At 45.6% G+C, this 22,127-nt stretch overlaps 1 protein-coding gene across 2 annotated transcripts in view; it reads left to right on the plus strand.

Moving 5' to 3' along the window:
* The window catches only part of CYP4V2 (cytochrome P450 family 4 subfamily V member 2), a 278,398-nt gene that overhangs the window by 112,776 nt on the left and 143,495 nt on the right, over window positions 1-22,127 (plus strand). The window lies entirely within an intron of this gene.

Here is a 22,127-nt window from a genome sequence, read left to right on the forward strand (position 1 = left end):
GAGACTGGAGAACGTCTGTCACGTACAGTGTAAGTGACAGAGCAGTACCTGATTGGGCCTTGGACTGTCAATAACATTGCACATGTATTGTTGACACAGCTATAGAGAGAGTTCTGACAGGCAGACCCCTATTGAGAGAGATTTAATGATGCCCGTGTCCAGATCCACTTTCTTTCAGATGAAGCTCTGTCGGTGAGATCTTAATGTGCAAACTGTTTGCCTGCAGTTTGTGCTTTTTCTGCTATTATCTCGTGGGTCTGAAACTGTTAGTTTTTCAGCTCCGGACCTTGGACTGACAAACAAACGGAGAGCGCCAAATGCCTCAAGCTGAGGGCTGAACACAGTGATGGAGCAGATAGGGAAATATCGGCTTCCCAGTAAAACAAGCTGGCAAACCCAGTAGGTCTGGGCTTGACTGCTTAGAACAATTTCAGTGCATCGGTTAAATATTAAGTCCGAGAGCACGCATACCACTAGGAACCCATGAATGTAACCTTAATAGGCACACAACAAATCATTGCAAGTATATGCAACAAATTACAAAAACTGCTGGTGCCCATATTATTTGTTATTTACAGAGCTTAGAAACTGCAACAGTGTGACATGTTGCACTATGCCAAACAACTCTATTATGATGCTGTATGTGCATTAAGCTATATGACAACATAATTGGTGCTAAAATTTAGCCCAATGTATTTATTTCTTATCAATGAAGTAAAGATGTTATGCACTATTACAGGATTTGTATTATCCAGTGCTTATCACGTTTGCCAGGCAAGACTTAAATCTAAATGAAAAGAATATTGATAAAAATAACTAGTTAAACTTGCTAAAAGTAAACTTTAAAAAGTAAAGCAGATTGCTTGAACATGCAACCTTTTCCCTTACCCGAATGTGTTTGGAAAAGAAGCAAGTTGCACACACTTTTTAAATTCTTTTTTTTTAAATTTTACTTGAGTTTTATATAGCGCTGGCTAGACCCCGAGGTATCAGAGCGCTTTACAAGAGTAACAACAGCTGTACAATAAATTACATAAAATTACACATTAAAACAACAGGGGGTAAGGAAATGAGAATACTCGAGGATGGCAAAAAACGAAGACGCTGGGCGAGGTAACGAAAAGCAGTGGGATAGCTGTAAAAGCGGCAGATAGTAGGAGACAAGAACAATCTAAGAGGCAGGGGAAGGAGGAGTGGGGGGACAGAGAGAAAGGGAAAGGAAGGCAGATATGGACAGGAAAGTGAGAGTGAAACAAAACGAGAGAGGGAAAGAGATAGTTATGAGTTTGACAGCGAGGACTAGGTCAGAGGCACAGGAGAGACAACAGAAAGGTCGCTAGGACAGAGGAAGAGTTCAGAGATCGTTAACCCCTTCGACGCTGATGACGAGCTGGGCTCGTCATGGTGTAGCCTCCTCGCACGCTGATGACGAGCCCAGCTCGTCACGTAAAGTGCGATTTAAAAAATCTCAGCGTACGAGCGGAATTCTGCCCGCACGCATGCGGTTAAAATGGTGGATCAGGAGAAAAGTAGTAGAAGAAGCAAGTCATAAAATGGCAGGGTGCACAAGGGTCCAAGTCCGAATGTCAAGGCAGAGGGCTACCAGAGGGGGAAACGAGCCAGCAAGTCAGGAAGGAGAAAGGAGTCAGCCATAAAGTCACAGCCGCACCGTCCATGTGCAGCGGGGGCAGAGATGTCCAATCCGGAGACCAGGGGTCAGGGAAGAAAGACCACCGGCGCGAAGGCAGCTACCCGCAGAACGGGAGGCAGCAAAGTCTGAAAAAAAGTCAAAGGAAAGCAGGAGGGGGCGTCTCTCCGGCCCGGTAGCAGAAAGATGGGCTCAAGAATAGCCAAGGAGAGCGGTGCAGATCTCAAACCACAGCTGAGACTCAAATTGGCCCCAAAGTCTAGCAAGGAGGAGAAGCAGCAAAGCCAGAAGAATCGGAGGGGGCGCCTCTCAGATACGGTTCAGGAATAAAGGGCTCCAAGCAGCCACTTACATGTAACTGATCCCAGAAACAACATCTTACACATTAACTTCTTTTTCTAACTTTGCCTCAACAAAAGATGAACACACATTTAGAAACTCTTGTATCCCATCCTAGACCTAGATCCACCCCAAGCAGAGGTAAAATGCCATCAAGTAACAACATCTACAGTCTAATTGCCAAATGACTATGCTGTGGTCTTATGCAAGATAAGGCTGACATTCATAACTAAGCCAATCACTAAGGAAAGGTGGCCCAATGGCATTTTTGTGTATAGAAGTGATAGGATGTATTAATATTCAAAATCACATTATAATTAGGGCTCACGGTTTTATTGTTTTTTTTGGGGGGGGGCATTTCCGTCTGTCTTTATCCATATTTATTTTTTCCTAATTTGATCTGTATATATCTGTATTTATTTTGGTCTTTGTAAAAGAAAATGAATCTGAAATTAGTATATTTCCTTATTTATTTAACTGATACAAATGCAGTCATGCTTGAATGCCTGCTAGGTTTTAGTGCTGTGAGCACCCGCTGAGGGAAATCAATGCACTTCTATGAAAATATGCACATTTCAGTATCAGCCTTGCTGTTAAAGTCTCTTTACTAAAATCCCTTTCTTTTTTAACCCCCTTTCCTATCAACCCACACAGCCTTGGCAGTCATGCCAGACAGGCTTTAGAATTACTTTAAAAGAACCTAATTTCCGTTTTTATACACATTTTAAAATAAATACAGACACGAAAATAAATGTTTTCTGTCTGTATTTATCTGTAAAAATCAGTAAAAACAGAAAACAGGGAGCCCTAATTATAATGGAAAGCAACAAAGGATGTGTTTAAGCCAGATCTAAAATAGAGGTGAGGTGTTGCAGTAGTCTGGGCGCAGTTTGATGAGCATCCCTTGCTAATCCGAGTGAGTGCACTGCATCCCCCAATGCGATGCAGTGCACGCAACAAAATTTGTTTTATTTATTTAAATGTTTACTTACCTGTAAAACTCTGTAATCCATACATTACTAACCCCCACCCTGCCTTCCCCCTCCCCACGTCACCGCCCTGCAGGTGCTCCCACTGCCGGCCGTGGCTGGTGACCAGGCGTCCTGGATTTGCAAGGACGGTCCAGGTTTTATACCAGCTGTCCCAGCAGATTTCAGGAAATCTAGCTCCTGTCCCGGTTTTTAGAGAGGGTCGACTGAAAACGGCAGGAGGTGCTTTTTTATGTTTTACAAAGCAGGGATACTTACCTGTTCTTTCAAGTAAGCATTTTAATTAACAGGCAAGTTACTGGGTTTAAAAAAATGCATTTTATAAATATTCTTCTAACTGCCTGTTCTGTAATTCTCAGCTGAAGGGTGCTGCCATTCTGTCCGCTCGCTTGAACTAAAATTGTACTCCTATTTTCGTGAAATGTCCCGTTTTTTTTATTTAAAATTCTAGTCACCTTATGAGAACAGAAGTCAGTGTTGGGAGACTACAGCATCCAGGCACTACCAATATCACTAGTCATTATTTCGACTCCACAAGATCGCGGTGCTGAGTGGACCCACAGTAAACACCTGCAGTACATGTTACAAAACGAAGCAACATTACTCAGTGGCGTAGCTAGCCCTCTGGCTGCCAGTGGCAGTCCGTCTGTTTGCCATGCTGAAGAGCGTCGCGGTGGGGGGGGGTTGAGGGATGGGGTGGTTGGTGAGTGCTTCCTATTGCTGCCCCGTGATGGCAGGCGGCTGCTCCCAAAACTCGGACCACCACCCCAGCTACGCCACTGCAGTTACTGCATTAGTTCACTACTCTTCGCGCAAGAACCACACTCCTCGCTGTTACTTGAAGCATAAAAGGCCATTTTATTAGGACAAGGTTGCACTTCTTTAGACTTTATTATATAGTACATAAATGCAATAAATACTCTTTCCCCACCCCATACCGACTCATTCTCCATTCCTCCTTCTCAAAACCATCTCACCTGTTTGACTCTTCCCCATTTACTCGGTTACATCCTTCCTCTCCCCATTCTCACCTTCACTTGCCCTCCGAGCATCCTCTGTTGAATTTCCTTCATTGCCTCCCGCGCCCCGCTATCAGTCACCCGTGTACCGTTCTCCCCCTAGAGGGGTGGATCGCCCGTATGTGACTCACCACCCCTCCAAAGTACTGCCAACCAGGGAACCCCCGTAGGGCGGTTCACTGCCCCACCCCCCGCTCCCAGGCACCTTTCTGCTCCTGTCTGCCTACCCCGCGACACCCGGTCGACGACCAACCCACCACCCAAACGTATGTTCTATATAATTCACTGTTGATGGGACAACCGTCAGTCGCGAAAGGTGCCAACCTCCCCAGCAACACTTGAAACCCCAAGTTCCTGTGCAGCGAATGCATCCGCCAACTTGTGGCATCCAATGGCCGACCAGCCACCACTTCCACATGCGTCTTGGGCAAACAAATAACATATCCAAGGCAATCCCATATCCAGGAAAATTGCCACCCCTCTCAGTGAAAGACCATGGCCACTTTTGCTTGTAACCTGTGTAACCAAAACCTTTGTCGGGCCAAACCTTGTCAGTGACAGGAGGGCCCCTCCCCCTTGTTTGGTGAACGACCATCCACCACCTGTGCCTGTACTCAGGGCACATTGCGTCGGGCCAAACCAAGGCCGGGACGGTGCCCCCCCATCGCGTTGAACGACCCCCCACCTCCTGTCACCTCGTAAACAAATCACATTTTGCAAGCCACTCCTCGTCCGTGAAATGTGCCCCCTCCCCCCCGTGATGAACAACCAATCCACCACCTCTGCCTGCATCCCGTGCACAGATAAGAGTCATTTTGGGCCAAACTTTGCTTGCGACAAGTGCCTCCTTCGCTGGTGAACGACCATCCACCCTTTTGCTGGCATCCAGGGTAGACATAGGGTTCCCGTCCAAAACTTTGTTTGTGCCAAGTACCCCCTTCGCAGTGAACGATCATCCACCTTTTTGCCCGCGTCCACTGTGAACATATAGGATTCAATGTGACCGAAACTTTGTTTGTGACAAGTGCCCCCTCGTGGTGAACGACCATCCATTTTTTGCTTGTATTCAGCGTAACAAAAGATTTTTGCGGGACCGACTCTGCTTGCGACAAGCACCCCCTCCTTGGTGAACGACCATCCACCCTCTTGGTTGCATCCTGTGTAGACAGACCGGATTCTTGGGCCAAAATCTGTCCTGTGCCAAGTGCCCCCTTCGCGGTGAACGACCATCCACCTTTTTGCATGCAACCAGTGTAACAGAAGACAAGCGCCCCTTCATCGGTGAACGACCATCCACCCTTTTGCTTGCCTTCAATGTAGATAGATAGGATGCTGGGGCCCAAAACTCATTAGTGCCAAGTGTCCCCTTCACGATGAACGACCATCCACCCTCTTGCTCGCCACCATTGTAGACAGATAAGATATGATGGAACCAAAATTTTGTTTGTGGCACGTGCCCCCCTCGGTTTGAGCAACCAGTCCACCCCTCTGCCTTCATCCCGTGTAAACCGCTCAGAATATTTGGGCCAAAACTTTGCTTGTGACAAGAGCCCCACTCACCGTGAACGACCATCCACCACCAGGGCCTGCACCCAAAGGCACCAGTAACGTTTATGGACGGGCCGACCCTGTCCATGCAGGTGCCCCCCCCCCTCCCAGTGCAATCCCACTCCCCTCACCTGTACTTTCGTCAGTCAATAGCTCCCCCCCTTCGACTCACTCTGCTGCCATCACAGTGACCCAATTGCCACCATTATCTGCTTCCTTGCACCATGTCCCCCTCCATGTATCATCGTGTAAAGCCATACCCACGATATCCCAGCATACGTCTGTATCCCACCTGAAACCTCAGATTGGGGCGACTCCTTATTTCTCATAACATATTATCAACTGTCCAGGCCAAAACCCCCCACATACATCCCTCAGATTCCCTCATCATTGTACACCCCTTGTGCAACTGGCTAGTTTGCCTCTTCTGACGGTCCATGCCCAGGAGAAGGGGCCACTCCCGCCAGGCGACCGCCTGGGGCCCTGCTCCACTCCGGCACCACTCCCAACTCTTGTAGTAGAAAAGAATAATTAGTCCTACATGAAGTTTATCCCTCTTCCCTTGGTCGACAAGTGTCTAGTCGCCACGTCATCACAGAAACACCTTGTTCGACACCCGCAGCCCTGAATCCTGCAGCAGCTCCCTCCCTTCCCACCAGGGCCCTCAGTCTGTCATCGCTGCAACAGCCCCCATAACGCCAAAACCGTGCACCACCGTGAGCAGCCCCCCTGCGTGTGAAGCCTAGAACGACCTGCAGAACTGAAATCCCACCTTCCTCCTTCAGAAAAACAACACCCCCAGCCCTATGCCTTCAATCTTAAGCCAATAATCTTGGTACCCTTGAAGACTTCCCCCCAACCGTAACCACTACTCCCACCCCCATTCCAGGCACCCAGACAAACCATCCTCGGAAAGCGCCTCAAAGCACCAAAGTCGCCCTGCTTGAGAATTAGGTGCCCCCAGTATGTACCCCAAAGCACGCCAGGCGCCACAATGTCGGTCACCCATTCATCCGCTGCTCCACGTTGACCACTGCAAACCCGCCTTCAGGGGGAAACTAACGAACTCCCAGGTCCCCTGTAACTCTTGAGAATAGCACAGTGCCAGAGTCTTCTCGCCACTGCCCCGCGCGCAGGTTCCCCGCACCACACATCCCAAAACCATCCCTACACCTACCCTGCCGCGTACACTCCTGATGCACCATTCGGTCTCACACTCTGCGCACCCATGAAAAAATCCCCTGCCGGACACCCAGCCTAAACCCCCACTCCCATGTGTAGCACTTTCAAACCCGACATGCTGTAAAGCCCCCTGCACCCCATGCCCCCCAAAGCCCCACCCACTGCACACCCCCGCCACCCCAGTTCGTCACAGCCTGTGTGCAGAGCGCTCTGATACCCACGGGTACAGCCACTGCTATATAAAACTGTACTTAAATAAATGGGGAACAGCATATCAGTCAAAAACCCACCTCACACTATAGCGCAAACCTCAAGCCCTACCACTCTTACGCAGGTCTTCAGCACCTGCAGCATTTGTGCCGCCATCCATGTCCACGCCCCCCCCGGGTGGGCCCCAATCGCAGCCACCTAATCCCGCTCCGGCGTCCCTGGACCCGTGCAAACCCCCTCTCCCAGAACAATTCCTGCATCTGCGCCGGACTCCCGGCTTTCTCCCTATGACATTGAGCGCCATGGACCCACGGCCTTGAACAACAGAGATGGACTTCCTAGCCCCTTCGATCCCCTGCATGTCAATGGATTATCCAAATCTCTACTTTGCAAGTCAACCCAGCCTGATGGCACCCAATATCAGCATGCCCAAGCTGCGGGCAAGGCCCGTACAGTGCGTGTACGCCCCCCCCCATGTCGCTTATTCCACCCATAACTGCTTGTGTGGCAGCCGGCACCTCAGGCCCCTAAGTGCTCCTCTCGCTCTGAGAATGCCCCGGGACCCCTGGCAAAGAGTTCCAACCATGCTGAACCAATAAACATTATGACCTAACATTCCAATCCAGCAACCGGTGTGCTTCGTCAGTCCCCAGTCCAGTCCCATGCCTACCCGTCACTTGACCCCAAACAGTACACCAGCAGCCTGCCGTAACAGCACCTGCATCCCCTTTCATCCATCACCTCCCAATGCACCCCGGGCCAACCAGCGGTAGACCCCCATCCGTGCAGCTCCCCCTTTTCCCCCATCCATAGACACGTACCTGAGAGTCCATCTAGGACCTCCTTCTCCTGCTCAAGTCGCTGGTGATCCCCGCTGTCGTCGTCCCCCGCACTCACCTGTAACCGTACTTGTACCCTGGAGCAACACAAAACAGACAAATTAACTGGAACCCCGCCCCCGCACCCCCTGAGCAACCCCACTCAACCGCCATCCCATTTGCACTGCATCTTTCAATCCACCAACCCACTCCCTATTCTTACGGCATACCACCACATCCATGTCCACAAACCCCTTACTCATCCGCAGGCCTCCATGCCGCATGCCAACTGTCACACGCTGTGGTCGTAACTTCTGAAAAAATCATAACGCTGCTAATGTTTGAGCTGCGCGAAACCACGATGGAGGGGCAGGCCGCCGCGGACCCCCCTACTACTTCTGGCCAGCGTATTGAGGCCGTTGTGCGCCCCGCTGGCATCCCCTTCACTGCCGGAACAATACCGGTCCTGGTCCCCCCCCCCCAACCAGGTCGCTCCAGCCAGGTGAGGCCTGAGCACCACCGGGCCTCGCGCCGTGCAGGCGGTCCCTCGCCCCTACTCACAGTGCCCCAAACATCACCTGTGTGCCCCGACCGCCTCCCATGGCCCTCCCACGCAGCACCCCCAAAACAAGGCCCCTGCAATAACTAGCATAGCCGCACTCCAATGGTGTCATTCACCATAACTGGCATAAATCAACCACTACTTCTACCTCTCCACTGTATGCATGAGAAGAAACTGCATTTAAGCCCTCTGGGCCATCCCCTGCGCCGTCTCCCGACATGTGGAACCCTGCCCCTCCCCCCAAGGGGTGCTGGTCCGCGATAGGGGGCCCTTCTATTCCAAACATGTGCAGCAGCGCCCCCCGCCGCCGGGCCCATGTATGTTCCAGCCGAACCTTGTGCTTTTGTTTAAAATATGTTTCAGCTGAACCCTGCCCCGCGTTCCCCCACTCCCCTCTAGGGCAGCCTGCTCGCTATCATTACCGGGCAGAGATGCCAGAGCCCGCTGACAGACGCCGCCACCCGACGAATCGGCCCCTGCCCCAACAACCCGCCTACCAACCACAAAGTTTTCTTATGTCCCCCCGGTAGTGCTTAGGTGTTCAGAAGAGGCTGTTTCTCCTCTCCTAACACCTTTTAGTCCCGCCCCTTCCCCTTGCCCCTCTAATCCCACCCCACACCTTGTCCTTCCGGTCTATGGGCGAATTCCCTAGGGGAAGGCTGGTCTGCGACCTTTACTTCCCCTGGGGTCCGCAATCTTTTGGAATAGGTAATACAAGTTACAAGAACAAGACATTGAGAACATTAAAATTATCCTAACAGCTTGAACATCAAGATACTCCTAATGACGTATCAGGAGCCCTTCAATGTTAAGTCACACACAGAAGGCTGGCACTCAAAAGACTCACCTCAGTAGGAGATAGAAAAGTTCACACTTTTGACTGCAACACAATACTCATCAACTGGGGAAGCTGCCAGAGACTTTGGGGGCACTCACCTGCAGGGCGCTGCTCCTGCATACAGCGTTCTGCTGCCCGGTCTATCGGGCCATCCGTGCTGCTACTCCTGACCCCTCCCGCCCATCCAGGGACCCAGGGACTTCAATTCCCGGCAGATCTTGCGGCCAGGACGCCGCTTATGTTTTCCAGGCGCCCGGTGGCGCACAAGTACAGCTGGGAGCCTCGCCTCGCGGGATGCGTGCGGGACGCGCCGGGCTAAGCCCGGGCAAAGGGCGGGCCCTCTACGGCCCTCAGAGGCCAGAAGAGGACGGGACGGGCCACCCCACTTGACTTTTGTACTGGAGGAGGTATAGAGACGCTTCTTACTTATTGACTTACATTGCACTGTGTATTGCCGTTCCTTGGCTTTCTTGAATATAAATTATGTCCATTTGGGAGGAGCTCAATGCCTTGTGTGGCACTAAGTATGTACCGGATGTATCACTCTCCCCTATTATGGACAATAATTCCGATACTTTAAATGGCACTCTACGGGGCCTATATTCACCCTTAAATAAAGACCAAACTCAACCCAATGTACTGCCCCAGGGTCTTAACTTTAAACGGAAGCATGACGGGGAAAATGTCAATGCTAACCAACCAAAAATTCAAAAATTGTGCACCAGCCCTACATCATCTCCCCCTAACCCAACCACATCAATAGAGGATATGCCTGCAGATAAAATAGATGACCCGGTATCGTCCCCTCAACTGTCTTTACTGGCCCAGCTCGAGCAACTGTTATTATCTGTCATATCACCTTTGGTTACTAAAATTGCTGATTTGGGGGAAAGGCTGACTAGTATTGAGGAAATGATTAAAAAGAAATCTCCACTAACCAATAAAATGGCAATACCCATTTGCCCTAATCCTCCCATCACCCCCGAAAAGCTTAAGTCCGTCATGTGTAAGAATGGCGAAACTCCATTACTGCCTCTAAATTTATCTATCTTAACTGGCCCTAAAGTAACATTAAAACCTGTGCTAGCAACTCACACAGTGGCTAGAGCCGCTTTGGTAAGAACGCCACGTATTAATTTACCTCCTGAAGCCGCCCCCTATGTGTCAGTCCTCTCTGGAGTCCCCGCACTTAGCCAGGGAAAACATGAATCACACCAGGACCTGCTTAACAAGGTTATTTTTTGGCTACAGAATAATAGACCTTTGCCACCTGATTTCGATGGTGGAATCCTGAGCGTTAGGAGGGTGGGGTGGTTAGGTACGCTGCCCAAAGACACTGCTGGGGACCTGGTGTTAATCAAATTTAAGAACAGGAATATCGTCCCCTATCTACGATTTTGCCAGCCCAAAGAAGGAGATGGTCCCATTTGCATTTGGGACTTGCATGATTTTTACCCGAGCTTCCCACACATTCCGCTACAAAGATCAACGGCAAGGAAACACAACTCTTGGGGTAGGGGATCTTGTGCCCCTAGCGCCACTAACCGTCTAGCCTCTAACAGTTTTGAACTTTTGTTTAAAAATTGTATTTTTTAAGAATCAACTATAAAGAGGCCATTTAAGAGTTCTAGCCTAACTGACACGGCAGTATGTAACTAATATGTAATTAACAAGTAAACTCCTGTCTTATCTGATATTGAAATGTTTCTATAATTGGTTAGCTGATTCGTCATATTTATTTAATTTCGTTTTTAATAGCTGATACTAATTGTGTAATGTTATGGTATTTATATATGTATTGTTGTTGCTTTTATGATTTTTAAACTAAAATCGAATAAAGCTAATCTCAATCTGAAGTCACACACAGAAGGCTGGCACTCAAAAGACTCACCACAGTAGGAGATAGAAAAGTTCACACTTTTGACTGCAACACAATACTCATCACCTGCAGTGTGCAGTCACCTACAATTACAAGCCTCTTGCTACAGCCAGAGCATCACAATGTCCGCCTTCCCTCAATCTCCATTTTTTTGGAAGTTGTTCTACTATGAGCTTGATTTAACGTGAAACGGGCATTTATTTAGTAGTGTTCCGATGTACCTCCTAAGAGAATTAAAGATGAAACATCAAAACTGAATGCAAAAAATGTGAAAAATATACCCAACTAGGGGCCGAACTCCACAAGCAGGACACTGAGGATCAATCCCAGCTTCCTAGCGTCTGGGGACCACGGTTCGATCCCCGGCTCCGGCGGCAGGTTAGCCCAGCACCATTTGACTCTGGGCAATAGCTCGCTTAATCTTCCCAACGGCCCCCAGCGCCTAGAGACCCTTACGGGTGATTGTGCGCTTTACAAATGTGGACTTTCATCAAATTATCTGATTCTGGGCAATATCTTCTTTCAATGCAACTTCTTTTCCTTCGTCATTCCATTTTAGAGCATCTTGAAATACAATCAGCTCAGTGTGTACCGGAGGAGAGCAGACAAGTTTTAATATACTTTAAAGTTGTTCCATTCTACCTAGAGAATGAATACATGCCAATAGACCCGAGTCTGCTGGGAGTCTCCCAATTTATGAAGTGGAAAAACTGCCTATTTTGGCTATCTCACACTTGAAATTGCAACTGCTTCATTATAAGCCAGCGGGGAATACATTCTCCAGAATATTTTTGTAAAATCTTCTACGCCCCTCTTCTAAAATGTTAGCATGTGTATATCAACCTATGCTACAAATTAGAGTACAGGTGAGAACTGATGGTTCACTAATTGAATCGTAAAAGGCGGGAAGGATGTGGCTGTTTTACAGTCCATGTTTAGAAACTATCTCCTGTATTAAATGCCACTCAGTGCAGTGATACAATCAAATGCTCTAGAGAAACAACTCTCTACATGTTAAACACACTTTACATTTGAAGAGTTATTATAATACATTACATTTGCTGCACAATTTACATACTAAATAAGTTGTCGGCTCCATTCGTGTTCGGATTCTTATACCCAAGGCGAGCCCTTTGCTCTGCTGCCCCAGTGAATTTACTGACTCGCTCACCTCTATGGACTACAACTACCGAAATGCACAAAGAAAGTTGAGGACTTGAGGGCCTATGTAGGTAATTTACAGTTTGCGATTCTCAAATAGCGATTTTTAAGGAATCGCTATTTGAGAATTGCAAAATGGAATGTATGTAATAATTCACAATTTTTTTGCGAATCTCTAAAATTCCTTAATTGCGATTAGCAAATTGCGAATCGCAATTAAGGAATGAGTGTCCCATTCATTCCTATGGGACAAGAGGCCCTTAGGAATGAATGGGGATACATTCTCAAATTGTGAGAATCGCAATTCCAAGGGTGCCAAAGGACATTTAATCTAAAAAAGAGTCACATCTGCGTCTCACAAGTGTTTTGTAGAGAATTTTAAACCAGCACACAGTGGCGTAGCAAAGGTTTCATGGGGCCTAATGCATCCCCACCCGAAATATTCTCCGGGTGGACACTAAAACGCCACCAGAGTCGAAGTACCGTGGGCTATCAAATTCCTAGATACCGGTGCCAGTGCACCAGCTGCACTATTTGCGGCTACCTCCCAGGGAGCATCTCATGGTTGTTATATTTGATATACAGAAGATAGCTAAACGATCACCATAGTGGACCACTTTTCCCAAGAGGCAGTGACTTTTTAGGTAAACTCGATAAAAGATGTGGATGTGGCGTGAGGGCCAGAACTGCTGACTTTGAATTTGGGGAACAAGCAGGCTCTACATACTGTGCTTCACTTAATCTCCTCATGTCTATCAAAAACAAGCAGGGTATGAATGTGCAGCAGACTGTGCAGTCGGGGTCTGATGGTGTACGGGGCTAGGGTGGGTATCATGGTGCAGGCTGGAGTTGAAGTCGAAATGTATTGTGCAGGAAATGCTGCTGAACGCACACAAGGCTGTGCAGACTGTTTTTGATGGCGCGCTGGGATGTGCTGGCAGGATTTCAAGATGAAAGCGGTTGTGGAGGCAGGAGGGTATAAGGGCTATGGAGACCAGGCATGAAGGTGCACGGAGCTGTGCAGATGAGTATGAAGGTGGAAATGTCTGTGCAGTGTGAAGTGAGGCGTAGGGGTCGGTGCCTACAGCGTAGGAAGGTTGAATGCAGTGCAGCAGAAGGTGCATGGACAGTACAAGGCTCCAGCACATAAAGACACACACACGCACACTGCACCCCTTCACTCCAAGCCTCACTTGTGCCTCTGCTCAGTGCTTTGTTTCCACTCTCGGTTCAGTGCAGAGGGGGGCAGGAGAGGCCACAGCCCGGGGTCAGAGTGCAGGACCCGGGTACAGGGTCGGGGGAACTTGTTCGCCAAGGTTGTCTCCCAGCCTGAGAGTCCTTGCCATAGGGGGAAATGTATGGGGAATTATATGCTACAGAGACTGCGACATGTTACATGCTACAAGTTAATAGATATACTGTGACTGCATGGCAAAGTAATGAATCAATATTTGATGTCTTGGAGAAGCAAAAGGCAGCAGACGCCCCTCTTTAGGCAGCAATGTAAAACAAGGCGCATGCGCTGCTCACTGTAGCTAACTCGTTATCACGAGCCTCCGGCACATTACACCAGGTAAGTAAACAACAACAATGGCTAAACAGCAACGATGAAGCTAGGATGCAACAATAATAAAACCAAGCCCAATCTTCCGAAAAAGAAGCCCAAAACGAATATCTACCCAAAAGAAGCCCAACACAAGGCCATTCCCACTTAAAAGGAAGCCCCATACCGAACAATATCTTACCAAAATAAGCCCAACTGACGGTCGACATCCCAAATTGCAAAAAGACAAAATAAACAAGCAACAGAGCGGGGTGGCACATTGCAGGAAGGCAACACTAATGAGACAGTACTTAGTCCCTGCTGGGTGGGAGGAACAGAAGAGAAAACTGAGGGACAAAGAGGCAGGACTGACTGCTAGCAAGCAATGATTTTTAAAGGACACTGACATAGACAAATTAAAAGCAATGGAAAGCACTGGGGCAAAGTAGAACCCTACAAAGCATATACAACAGGTCACTAAGCGTAATCGCTATCTAGGCTTGATCTAAAAAGGGCTTTGTGCTCTTCTCTGTTGTACAGATCCCTTTACTGAAAGCAGCTTAACTAGGATTTTCTCATACTCAGTCCAGTCATGCAGGTGGTCGAGAAGTACTTTATCAAATTTTTACCAACTCTGTCAAGCACCAATATTCAGGGGTAGTTTCTTTCTAGGTTTTACATTCGCTCTCACAGACAATTATATTGTAAGGGGCATGGCTGGCATTAAATATTACCTACATATTGAAACACGAACATATGTCCAAAGAGTGAAATGAACGTTTGAAAATCTGTTCCCGTGTTTATATGTTTTTTTTATTCCAACAAAAATGACAATTGTTAGCTAGATTGAAACCTTGTGTTATCCTATTGATTTTTTATTGAATCAATTCTGACACCAATGTTTTATTTCTAATTGAGTGTGTGACATAACATGTCAGGAGGCCAACGGTCATGTCTGCGTGCCGGCATTTCATTTGCTTAACATTGGGAACCTGGCTGAGGCTCAACCACTCAGCTGTGAAAATGAATCCCTAAATAAGAACACGCACTGGCAAAACAATTGGGCTAGCCTTAGTAATCTGATACAGTGGTTCTCGTTTTTCTTTTATAATGCAAGCATATGCCATAAAAAGAAGACAAAGCCAACATGCAACCTCTGGATTAAACAAAGCAACCACATGTGCAATAAACAAATATACTTGTAATAAATAAACCTTTGCATATACATTTTATAGAACAGTAAAGGGGCTTCCCAGCATGCAGCTACACTTAGAAGAGATATACAAATCCTTTGAACTTTACTGGTGCAAAGAAAGCTACTTCTGGCTTTGAATTACTGGAACTTGAAACCATAGTTTAATTGCAGAAATAAATAGGAAAAGATATAGAATGGAAAGGAAAAAGCATTGAGAATGTAAATAGTTGGCACATCAACACTGACAATGAAGTGCATTTCTTTTTAGGCGGATGAGCACGTTTGATCATCTAAAATGCCGTCGCTCACAGTGCAAGCCTGAAAAAAAGAAAACCACTCACCTTGCGCTCGCCGCATCGCTGACTCAGTGATGCGGAGAGCACAAGGTAAGTGGTTTTCTTTATTTTAAATGTAATTTTCCCTTGTCGTCATCTGTTGACTCCCTCCCCAACCTGCTCCATCACTTTTACCTGCACGGGCCTCTCCTGATCATGGATGACATCACTAATGACTAGCTGCGGCCCGTGCAGGTAAGAGCTGGGGTGGCTGGGTTGGGGGGGATTGAACGGACGACCACATGGGAAAATGAAATAAATAATTTTCCCTCATCGTCATCTGTCGAAATTCCCCCCGACCCGGCCCTACTGGCCCACCGCTCCACACCATCACGGAGCACGGCTGCTAATGACATCATTCACCATAATAATGTTCAGTTTTTACAAACCAGTACAACCTGTGAAATATGTAAATAAGTACTAACTGATACAAAATAATCTAAAGCATACATTTTATAAGCATGCACATGGGCATATTTAAATTGATTAAGCAGCAGTCCAGTCTCTCCCTCTAGACACAAAAGCCCATAAAGTAACAAATTATTACTACTCCTTACTATAACGTCACTTTAATGTAAAGTAAAATACTATTACATACCTAACTGTATGTAGTAGGCCCACGGATAGATAGGAGCCTTGAATACGTAAATAGAAAATAGAGAGTACGGTATAAGATAAAACAAAACATGCAATAATAACTGTAAACAATGTCATGAGGGTTTAGCAACTTCTTGTTGTGAAGGAGGCAAACGAAGAGAGCGATTTGCGCTTGTGTCAATAAAAAGTGTGACAGGTGACCACAAATGAAGGCGTTTTGGTGCAATGTGTAACGGGTATACAAAACATGTGTCAAGTCGATAATTGTAACAAACCGCATACCACCATGCCTGAAATGATAGTTTGGTGAAGTCCGTCCAATTCTTGGTGATTTGCTGAAAGGCCACTGCCAGCAATAAGTCTATGATTTAAACGTTAGACTCACAATTATCCCAAACAGGAGACAGGCTACGTAGGAAAATATGTGAAAAGGTAAAAGAATGGGTGGAATTAAAAATGGAGTTTATTTGAGCCCATACTTTTTTCCAAAAAGTGTGAACAAAATGACATGTGAAGAGCATATGAAATAGGTCCACCCATGGTAGCGAACAAGACCAACATAGGTCTGGGATATGAGCACGTCTAGCATGATGTGTGAGTGGAGAAAGTAAGAGTCTATTATAGATGAAAAAGAGTGTTTGTGTGGTATTAGCTGCCCTAGAAGATTTACGAATTTTAAGCCATATTTTACCCCAAAAGTCTATTGGCCAGGAAGATCCTAAATCGGTTTCCCATGCTAATTCTACCATAGTTTTATCCCTTGGATGTGGGGAAGAATGTAGAAATGTATATATAGAGGATGCCGCAGAAGCACCAAGAACAAGATTCCTAAGTTGACCCAAATGCAAGAGCTCATGTGAATCAGTTGGTTGGATTAGCTCAAATTTTGAGTGGGCATTTTGAATAGCTTGCGACAAGAGAGTATATTTAGATTTAAAGGATAGAGGTAGGGAGAAAATAGAGCTAGCTCGTTCAAATGACAAGATATGACCTTGATCATAAAGTTGATGGACCCATATTATACCACGCTGTCTCCAAGCTTTCCAAAAAATGGGTTTGTTATTAATTGAAATATTCTTATTATGCCAGATGGGTGAAGTAAAGAAGGAGGTTTCAGCAGCAGACGGGATCAATTTGGACGTCAGTTTGATTATGAAAGTAGAAATGGATTGTGGTATACGTGTAAAAGAGAGGTACTCGTGAAATGAAAAAGGTGAAAGAAAGGATGTCTCAAGTAAAGCCCATTTAGGGAGATATATGTTAGATTTAGAAAGGCATTTTGATGCCTGGTGTAGAAGGAATGATTTGTGGTAAGTAGGAAAGTCAGGGAAATTCACCCCACCCTCTGTCTTTGAACGAATTAGTTTCGACATAGACATACGTGCTTTTTTAGTACTCCATAAAAAGGAGGACAAAATGAAAGTAATCTTCTTAAAATGTTTGGATGGAATAATTAATGGAATATTAGAGATCGTGTTCAAAACTATGGGCGAGAGCATAATTTTAATGGTATCTAAACGACCCCACCAAGATATATAAAGAGGATGCCATTTCGACGTCAAAGACGATAATTTTTGGATGCAGTTTTCCAAACAACGAGAAATTGTCTCTGAAATGGTCGGAGAGAAGTGTAAACCTAAGTACTTAATGTATTGGGGGCTCCAAGTGAAACCTGAAGAGACAAAATCAGCATTAAGAGTGAACTTGGTGAGATGTTCTAATTTCTTTTAAGGAAAACATTAGACCCATACCAAAGACACATGATGTTCAAAATTGTAAATGATGAAAATGCAATTAAATGACTAATTACATCAAATAAGAGTCAGTTAGTTTTATATTTATTCCTTGTTGAGCTTAATAACCAACTCTGAATAATTCAACTGGGATGTGGAGATCTAATCAGGTTTGCTTAAAAGCATCAATATTAAAAGTTGTACTTTATCACAGTCATGGACATCCGCTTGTTAGATGCTATAGTACCTTGCCAATGTGAGGTAGCTAGCTATTTGACCTTTCAAACACTACCAATCGAGAATTCGTGTTTAGATAGATGGTTTAGAGTGTTAACTGCAGGCACCTCAATCTCTCTCAGTGGGCGTGATCTTCACAACTCGGAGTACATACTACATTTTGCTAGTATCAGTGTCCTCATTGACCTGTTTTTTAAACCAAGTGTTATTGATGTCATGCCTTAAACATTTAAACAACACAGAGGACGGCGAGTGGCTAACTGCTGAGGAGCGCAGCAGCTTGATTGCGGAGCTCCCGAGCATGGCCCTTCCCTGCTACCCTGCTGATTCCCGCTTAACCCCCAACTGAGGCGGCATCGAGCTATCTGCAGACTGTACTCTTCTCTTAAGTGGAGAAGATAGTGTGGTTAATTTCAGAGTAATACATCATCAAAAGAGGGGGGTGAGAGTGCACACCTTGTTCATCCAATTTTAATCCTCTGTATTTTTTCATTTCATCCATTTGCGTGCAAGCCCGGTTATCCGTGATCTGCCCAAACACGTGTTTGTAGAAATATCAAAGAAATGAAGCGAACAAACGCCTCACTCCAGGTGCACTGCGTTACTTACTTTTATCAAAAAAGTGTCATACATTTTTCCTTTTTTCAAAGTTTTATTCACATTTGGTCCTTTACTTTTCAAAACAACTTTGTAGTTTCTCCAATCACATGAGAGTCACTTATACACATTTTCCTTAATGTTTGCGAAATGCCAATCCAGGCCTTAATTCGAAGCACGGAATGTGCGTAAGTCATCCTCAAAGGTCAGTCTATGTTTACCCAATGCATTTCGAGCCATGCCAGGCTCTTCATCAGGGGTTATCTACAAATTAAAACATGCCTGTTAGACTGTGGTCGACCAAAACCTAAAACATGGTTACAAATGTTTCTATAAAATACCTCCCATCAAAAGAGACTTGCCCAGTACATAACGTCTGCCCTCTGAATTCATTATTATCCACTGTTATGGAACCCTCTCTCCCCAACTGACACAGTGCCACATGTACCTTTTTCTTTGTTCAAACGGTCTCATTATATGCGCAATTGGTTCCTCCACAAAACCCCTTCTACTGTATATTAACCCTCCCGTCTGAATTCTTTTGCTGAACGAACACATACCTTGACAAACGGACCTGCTGCTAGTTTTCCCTCGTGTTAATAATCCTTCTGGTGATACGCTCTTCACTCCCCTTAGATACCTTCATCTAGTCTCCACCCCTCTGCTATCTAACCAATCGACACTGTTGTTCTTTAAGCTACCTGTAGATTTGATCCCTTTTAGGTAAACACCCAGTCCCTGACTTTCACTAGCCGCTTTCTACCGATTTTAAACTTGCGCGCTGATCGTTTTTTCTCCATCCGCCTAACGCAACAACCCTGTCTGTACCTAATCTTACTTGTGTATCTACCCAATCTTCACTATCGTCACCTCAATATTTGTACAAGCGTGTCTTTTCAGGAAAAAATCAACCCTCCCTAGTACTCAATCCTACCAGTCCCATAATGCATCATATACCCGTGCCTCCCATACTTCACTCTAATGTCTGTACTTAATTTGTCCAGATCGTTTACTTTGTTCCAATACATTCACATGAATTCACCGCCCACCCTTAGTTGCCATTAGTGACAGTTATTAACTGGTACATTAAAGCGCTTTTAACGTGAGCATCCTCCAACATCATCCGTTAGTCGATGAATGTTTCAAACAGTCCTCCATCTTGTTTCTCAAAAAGTAGTTCATGTCAATCCTTTTGGGGAACAGTTCTTTCTTAGCCTCTCATGTGATTCTCTCATTTTTTTAAATTACATCATCTTCATCCGTGGGTGCAACTCTTCGATAGGCAGAAAGTACTACATCATCAAAAGAGGGGGGTGAGAGTGCACACCTTGTTCATCCAATTTTAATCCTCTGTATTTTTTCATTTCATCCATTTGCGTGCAAGCCCGGTTATCCGTGATCTGCCCAAACACGTGTTTGTAGAAATATCAAAGAAATGAAGCGAACAAACGCCTCACTCCAGGTGCACTGCGTTACTTACTTTTATCAAAAAAGTGTCATACATTTTTCCTTTTTTCAAAGTTTTATTCACATTTGGTCCTTTACTTTTCAAAACAACTTTGTAGTTTCTCCAATCACATGAGAGTCACTTATACACATTTTCCTTAATGTTTGCGAAATGCCAATCCAGGCCTTAATTCGAAGCACGGAATGTGCGTAAGTCATCCTCAAAGGTCAGTCTATGTTTACCCAATGCATTTCGAGCCATGCCAGGCTCTTCATCAGGGGTTATCTACAAATTAAAACATGCCTGTTAGACTGTGGTCGACCAAAACCTAAAACATGGTTACAAATGTTTCTATAAAATGCCTCCCATCAAAAGAGACTTGCCCAGTACATAACGTCTGCCCTCTGAATTCATTATTATCCACTGTTATGGAACCCTCTCTCCCCAACTGACACAGTGCCACATGTACCTTTTTCTTTGTTCAAACGGTCTCATTATATGCGCAATTGGTTCCTCCACAAAACCCCTTCTACTGTATATTAACCCTCCCGTCTGAATTCTTTTGCTGAACGAACACATACCTTGACAAACGGACCTGCTGCTAGTTTTCCCTCGTGTTAATAATCCTTCTGGTGATACGCTCTTCACTCCCCTTAGATACCTTCATCTAGTCTCCACCCCTCTGCTATCTAACCAATCGACACTGTTGTTCTTTAAGCTACCTGTAGATTTGATCCCTTTTAGGTAAACACCCAGTCCCTGACTTTCACTAGCCGCTTTCTACCGATTTTAAACTTGCGCGCTGATCGTTTTTTCTCCATCCGCCTAACGCAACAACCCTGTCTGTACCTAATCTTACTTGTGTATCTACCCAATCTTCACTATCGTCACCTCAATATTTGTACAAGCGTGTCTTTTCAGGAAAAAATCAACCCTCCCTAGTACTCAATCCTACCAGTCCCATAATGCATCATATACCCGTGCCTCCCATACTTCACTCTAATGTCTGTACTTAATTTGTCCAGATCGTTTACTTTGTTCCAATACATTCACATGAATTCACCGCCCACCCTTAGTTGCCATTAGTGACAGTTATTAACTGGTACATTAAAGCGCTTTTAACGTGAGCATCCTCCAACATCATCCGTTAGTCGATGAATGTTTCAAACAGTCCTCCATCTTGTTTCTCAAAAAGTAGTTCATGTCAATCCCTTTGGGGAACAGTTCTTTCTTAGCCTCTCATGTGATTCTCTCATTTTTTTAAATTACATCATCTTCATCCGTGGGTGCAACTCTTCGATAGGCAGAAAGTACTACATCATCAAAAGAGGGGGGTGAGAGTGCACACCTTGTTCATCCAATTTTAATCCTCTGTATTTTTTCATTTCATCCATTTGCGTGCAAGCCCGGTTATCCGTGATCTGCCCAAACACGTGTTTGTAGAAATATCAAAGAAATGAAGCGAACAAACGCCTCACTCCAGGTGCACTGCGTTACTTACTTTTATCAAAAAAGTGTCATACATTTTTCCTTTTTTCAAAGTTGTATTCACATTTGGTCCTTTACTTTTCAAAACAACTTTGTAGTTTCTCCAATCACATGAGAGTCACTTATACACATTTTCCTTAATGTTTGCGAAATGCCAATCCAGGCCTTAATTCGAAGCACGGAATGTGCGTAAGTCATCCTCAAAGGTCAGTCTATGTTTACCCAATGCATTTCGAGCCATGCCAGGCTCTTCATCAGGGGTTATCTACAAATTAAAACATGCCTGTTAGACTGTGGTCGACCAAAACCTAAAACATGGTTACAAATGTTTCTATAAAATGCCTCCCATCAAAAGAGACTTGCCCAGTACATAACGTCTGCCCTCTGAATTCATTATTATCCACTGTTATGGAACCCTCTCTCCCCAACTGACACAGTGCCACATGTACCTTTTTCTTTGTTCAAACGGTCTCATTATATGCGCAATTGGTTCCTCCACAAAACCCCTTCTACTGTATATTAACCCTCCCGTCTGAATTCTTTTGCTGAACGAACACATACCTTGACAAACGGACCTGCTGCTAGTTTTCCCTCGTGTTAATAATCCTTCTGGTGATACGCTCTTCACTCCCCTTAGATACCTTCATCTAGTCTCCACCCCTCTGCTATCTAACCAATCGACACTGTTGTTCTTTAAGCTACCTGTAGATTTGATCCCTTTTAGGTAAACACCCAGTCCCTGACTTTCACTAGCCGCTTTCT

This window comes from Lissotriton helveticus, chromosome 2_2, assembly GCF_964261635.1.
Source record: "Lissotriton helveticus chromosome 2_2, aLisHel1.1, whole genome shotgun sequence".
In the NCBI taxonomy this organism is placed as follows: Eukaryota; Metazoa; Chordata; class Amphibia; order Caudata; family Salamandridae; genus Lissotriton; species Lissotriton helveticus.